Source organism: Phalacrocorax carbo, chromosome 4, assembly GCF_963921805.1.
Source record: "Phalacrocorax carbo chromosome 4, bPhaCar2.1, whole genome shotgun sequence".
In the NCBI taxonomy this organism is placed as follows: domain Eukaryota; kingdom Metazoa; phylum Chordata; class Aves; order Suliformes; family Phalacrocoracidae; genus Phalacrocorax; species Phalacrocorax carbo.
The window spans coordinates 70,086,921-70,092,920 of record NC_087516.1 but is presented as its reverse complement, the minus strand read 5'-3'; the positions used below and the strand labels follow the sequence as shown (position 1 = coordinate 70,092,920).

Here is a 6,000-nt window from a genome sequence, read left to right as displayed (position 1 = left end):
TACCTCTGTGGACTTTTCCAGGGATAGGAGCAGGGACCAGCCCTTCTGCCAAGAGACTTGCTTAGTTCTCTTTTCTGGCTGGCTGTCTGATGACAAGGAAGGTGAGGAAAGCATCTTGGGTATTCCCCTTCATTCATGCACTGATATCTGGGCTGGCTGCTGCAGGTCTCAACCCTTCTTGCAGCATTAGCGAGAGGCAGAGTTCAGAGATTTGATTCAGTATGGATAACCAGGCAGCTGAATGATATTATTTTCTGTTAAAAGTAGAAGCTGCTCCCATGCAGTGGCATCCCGTTATCACTGCTGCAAGCTATAATGTGTTATATGTTACAGTATGTAAATGTTCTTCAGACCTCATCTATTGAAAAACTTCATAGATCTGAGGAATTTGTTAGCAAACTGATTGCTTTCAAAAGGCTTTAACTAAATTTTGTATTACTCAGAATTTTTTAGTGCTGTCACATTGGGTGGAGCTGGAACCAGCAAATGCAGAATGATGAGAAATGGGCCACGGGAGGGAAGTCAGTGGAAATGTGTGTAGGTCTGTCCAAGCTGCACATTCATCGATGCTGAGATTCTGGGTCATGCAAAACACTTTTCCAGCTTCTACAGATTTGCCAGCTCCAGTCATTAGAGGACCACTACACGCCTGCTATGTGTAGCTAAAAACGGGCAGGGTACTGTGTACAGTACACAGAACCCTGCTTGGGCTTGAAAGTGTAATGTGCTGTTTTCAGCCATTATTAGTAGTAATTTTTTCTTATGACCTCATTGTGGTATAGTATTAGAAATTACTTTTTGTCTCCTGATGGGGATCTGAAAGAAGAGCCCAGTAACACAATGCAATTAGGATTTTCTGAGAAAGCTTGTGTTTCCACCTAATACCAGTCCTGTGGGGTCTGGTGTGCTGTGAGTGAGGTGGTGGGAGGGAGGACAGAGGTTACACATCATTCATTGCCCTGAGTATGGGAAAAAGAAGAATGCAGCTTCACACTTACTGAGTCACCCAGGAATAGAAGACAGCCATGCTATACAGAGAGGGGATGGCACCTTCTGAAACCCAGTTACAGCTGCACTTTCATCATAATTCCCTTTCTGATTTCTGCTGTGCAACTGAGTCAGAGATGGGCCTGTAGAGAAGGCCCACAGCCTTCCTTTTACAGGTCCCGTGGAGACCTCCGTCGGGTCTGCAGAAGGTAAGATCCTTAGTCCTCCTTAAACAGACCATCATACGAAGTTGCAGAGATGCAGGCCGTTGAAAGTAGGTGAGAAAAGACCACTTAGAGTGTGTTTAGTTAACTAAAAAGGTATCATAGGCAAAAATAGAAAAGGGCGGTGTGTGCAGCAAAAATCTGCATAGGGTCACAGGGTGTCTGTGTCAGTTGGTGGCTGTCTCCTATGTGTGCAGCAGGAAAGGAGCCCCTTGTCCCAAGGGCACAATCAAGTTGCTGCTGTATGTGTAAGGTCTCTGGCAGAAGTGCACAGTGAGAAATCACAATGGTAGCACTGGTTGTGTCACACGCCTGAGCGAGTGTGGACCTTGCTCTGTACCACCAACAGCGGCAAGCACAGTGAAATAGTTAACAGACGGTCTCCAGGCATTGTCAGGCGGCGGGTGCCGTGTCACTGGGATTTCTAGAGATGTCTGGGAAGGGAGCCGGATCCCTCCCTGGCGCAACAGCAGTGCTGCTGGCGTGCTCCAGAGCTGCCAGCTGCCAATGAAATCTGAGACCCAGGGCTGCGTCTGAGGGCTGGCCCTGGGAGGCCGTTCCAGCCTCTCGTACTGTATATTTACACATTCATACACACAGAGCCACTCTTTCTAACTTCTTGGGCTGCTTCTTGCACGGTGGCTGGGATTTCTCGAGGATGTAGGGTGGGAGCATGGAGCTCCCGTGTGGTGGTGGTAGCCCAATGTGTGCACAGATTATCTGAGCAGCTGAGAGAGGGGGAAGGAATAGAAACTTCTAAGTGCAGTCAAGCTGAAACAGGCTGTCACTGTTTCTGAATTTATCTTGAGAAGCCACTGTGTTTATGGGTGAGAATATTGACCCGACTTGTGGAAGGCAGGGAGCCCTGATCCGGGCCAGTTTTGGAGCTCTCGCTGGATTGGGTCAGCACTGCAGCTAAAACCAGGGTAGGTAGCATTGATGCGATTTTTATCTTGGTGGCAAAACCGTGTGGTCTTTGCAGGACAAATAATTGCTGCAGACCGGGAAGCAGTGGCAGCAGCTCTGTGTGTGTGTTATGGCTGTTCTTGTCTGCTGGGGGGTGTGTGTGCGCGTAGGTATCTTTAAGTGTTGTTGCGTGCTCTTATTTCTTAACAATGATAAATTCTTCAAAGCAGGATTCCTTTCTGTTGGTTTCAGGGTTACAAGCAGAGTATGTGTCATCTGACCACTTCTTGGTTTACATATAAGTGAAAGCCCTTTGTGCTTTCTGCAATCTCCATGTTAATGTTCATCTTTGGATTTGTGATGGTTGTCTTAAAATATTCTTCCTTCTACACAAATATCTGTAGCAGCCTTTCAGAGATAAAGTCCTTACCGGACAGAATTTACAATAAGGACTTTAATTCACAATCACAACGGAGTTAGGGAATCTTCAGTGGATTTTTAGAGCTACTGAGTGGATTTCTTTTTAAGATAAGGAAGTAATTTTCTTCTCATTTTTTCCTCCATTGGGCTTGTATGGAATATTTATCTGCCTTTCTTAGCAGTAACATGCACGTATGTTGTCAGTTTGGGGATTTCCTTCTTTCAGCAGAGTGGCGAGTAGCAAATAATTCATGTTTGATGATGTTAGAAACATTTTTACAACAGATGACCAGAGATAAACAGTAGGGGTTTTTTTTTTTGATAGGTACCCTTGTCCTGTACAGGTAGAAATAAGAAACCAAACCCTGTGTAGCATAGTGACTTCATAACACTGGATTTGTCTAATATTAATCGTGAATTAAGTACCATGGTTGATGGGAGAGGGTGATAGTCTAAAGATCAGCAGGTATTAAGATGCAGTTAGATTAAGTTTTTCTGTTGCGGAGTAGTTCTGTACCTGGAAGGTGACAATAACTTCTCTACGTTAAGGGGAAAAGGATTCCTCGTGAGGTAAGAATTAGGGGAGAGGAATTTATCAATACAAGGGGCAAAGCATCTTGTCCTGGCTAAAAATCATGTAAGCAGCATCTCATGCTCACAGAAGGTGTGCACAGTTACAAGCAGAGGTAGAGAGAAGGAAGGGTTGAGGGTCAAGTGCTTTTTTCCAGTCCCATGAAATTTTCATGCTGTGGCAGGTTTTGTTATTGCAAAAGGCATCTTCTAGTACATAATACAGTGACTTGTGTTAAAAATAAATGTGCTTAGAACCCATGTTTCTTTGTGCACAGTGTTTCAAGTTATTCATCTGCTCTTTGATTGTTGTGCTGTCTCTCAGCTGCTTTTTTATTCTCTTGTTCTTTACTTGGCTTTCATTCTTTAATGAAATTAGATAGATTTAGTTTAGAATAGTGTGCTCACCAGGAAAAAAAAAAAACCGCCCAACAGTAAGTACAAACTGTAAAGCCATGTAGAAAATTCAGCTAACAACATGATTCGGTGTGGAAAGCCCAAATTCTTCACACTGAATGGCAATGTGCATCTGGGTGCAATTGAGAGAGAGGCTGTGGGTTATTTCTTTAAGACATGTGCCTCTCCTGTGTTTGCAGGCTGGTGCACGAAGATCACTTCTATTAGTGGTCCTATAGCTAGGTTCAGTTTTCTGAAGATGGAGTTTAGAAAGCTAGAAATAGAGATCCCTTAAAGGAAACTGCCTCACAAGTAGTAGTTTGAACTCCTGATAAGGTCATGTCTTCAGAAGTAACTAGAATAGAAAACCCCTGTGAGCTCCATGTGCAGCTATAGCACACAGGCATCTCTCAGGACCTTTTCATCTCTTGCTGCTTGATTCAATATCTGTTTTTTTTTAAACACACCAGGTGGGAAAAAAAAGGGTGGGGGGAGTTGAAATTCACAGTAGGTAGTTTGAAGTGATTTGCTTCCTATTACCTTTAGCTGTCTTCTCTGCAGGCTGTTTGTTTTTTATTGTGACCTGATGGCATTTGTAAGTATGCTTTATTTCTGGAGAAATTACTTATTGGCTTTGTCTATATTGGGTAGAAGGAATGCTTGACATTTTTTTTTTAAAATAACCTCCTGGACAGAGTGTGATACTTTATTGTATTAGAGTGGCATTTGTGTTTATAAACTCTCTTGCGGGTGAATGAACTGTATGTTAGCTTTCAGTCAGGAAGAAAAAGAAAACGTTGTCTTCTTGTTTTAGAATGCCAAAAGAAAAACACTGAAGAAGAATATCTGGTATAGGTTTTCTTTGTTCACTGTCTGGTCCTTGGCTTTCTGTAATGTTGAGGACTCCAGGTAAGATGAGTGGCTGAGATGGTTGGACAATAAGGAAACATACAGCTTTTTATGAAATTTGTTACTCCACTGCCAGTCTTGGGAGGACCAGAAACTTAAGACGACAATAGAGGACAAATTTCCAGCTTAGATTCAATTCTTATCTATAAGACTGCAGGAAGTGCTAGTGGGAAGATTTGGTCTATGTTAGTTTCTATTATTATACTAGAAGCAAGGATTTCAAGTTATAATTGTTTCTTATTCTTGTTGCCTGCATTTATTTAGAAAACTTTGATTACATTGCTTTTTTTTTTTGATTGGGGGAGGAAAAGTGGCTCAGCTCTATAACACTCAGAAGGGTATGAAAATACCAGACATCTTGAAGATGCAGCATAGCAGATATCAGCAAGCCCTGTGTTGATGCAAATAAATACTCTTCATCTGCAGAGATGTAATTAAATAATGCTGAAATCCCAGCCTTAAAGCAGCGGGGAGGGCACACCGCTTTTGGTGGCAGCGGTACCGGGGAGCCAGGAGATGCTGCCTTGCCAGGTGGATGAGCTCCCAGAAGCAGCTAGATGGTGTTAGGAAGCAGCTCTCATTGGTCCCTGTGGTGTCCCAACCTCAGCAGGATGGCCAGCAGCTGATGCCTCTCAAGCCTCATGGTTTTGTCATCTTCACTTTCAATAGGTACTCCCAGGATGTGCCCACAAGCCAGATGTGGCAACCAGTCTGTAGGTGGTTGATCTGGGTGTGAGGAGCTGTATGCTGAGAGACTCGTGCAGCTTCTTGTACATTTCCTGACTCTTTCTTTCTACTTCATCATTTTGCCAGTTACATTTGGGTGATCAAAGTGTGGATAGTAAGGACTGGAAAGAGACTGTAAATTTATTTTGTATTTAATTGACTTTGAATCAGAAATGAACCATAAGGGTCCTTGATTAGCTCCCATTATAAGTTAGATAATTTATTTTTGAAAAATATCCTATTTCACTAACAGAAAGTCACTTGATAGACTCTCAATGCTTTGCAATATATTCACTTGGTGTAATTATCATCAGTCTTAAATTATGTGCTTTACTGCTTGTTTTGTTTCACTGTCTTTAACTGCCAGCTTTGTTAGCTCTGGTTCTTATTAGCTCTTTGTATGTTTAATAGCTTTCTCTATCCAAATTTCTGCTTCCTCTGGGGTTACTATCTTATTCTTTACCTTCTCTTTGTAAAAGTGGAGAATAGAGTTCATTCATTACGTTCTCCCATTCTTTAATTATGCTAACCTTTTTTAAATGGCTTCCAGTTTTCCAAGATGCTTCTAGATGTTTGAATGCCAGCGCTGGAGGTAATACTTAAGGTGCAGTCCTATGAAATCCAGAGACAGAACGATATTTATACTTTCGTTTTCCATGTTAGTCTTGCAATGACACTAGAGATGGGGCCGTTGTGTTGAAGAGGGAGCTCAGTTTTTCCTTCAGGAGGGTGCTCTCAGGTACTGTTAGTTCTTCACAACTTGTGCATCTGTTGAGCAAGAACACACAGGCTGGCACACAGACAGCTGTCTGTCAGTTGCCTTCCCTCTTTGTAATTAACAGCTTGCTTGGTACTTGTCACC

At 42.6% G+C, this 6,000-nt stretch overlaps 1 protein-coding gene across 1 annotated transcript in view; it reads left to right on the top strand.

Annotated features, from left to right (window-relative positions):
* The first annotated feature begins 1,783 nt into the window (after positions 1 to 1,783).
* Positions 1,784 to 6,000, top strand: part of ARHGAP24 (Rho GTPase activating protein 24) — a 224,414-nt gene continuing 220,197 nt past the window's right edge. Inside the window, exon 1 of the mRNA XM_064450382.1 lies at positions 1,784 to 2,137. The gene's annotated coding sequence lies outside the window, so the exon portion shown is untranslated. The remainder of the gene's footprint in view (positions 2,138 to 6,000) is intronic.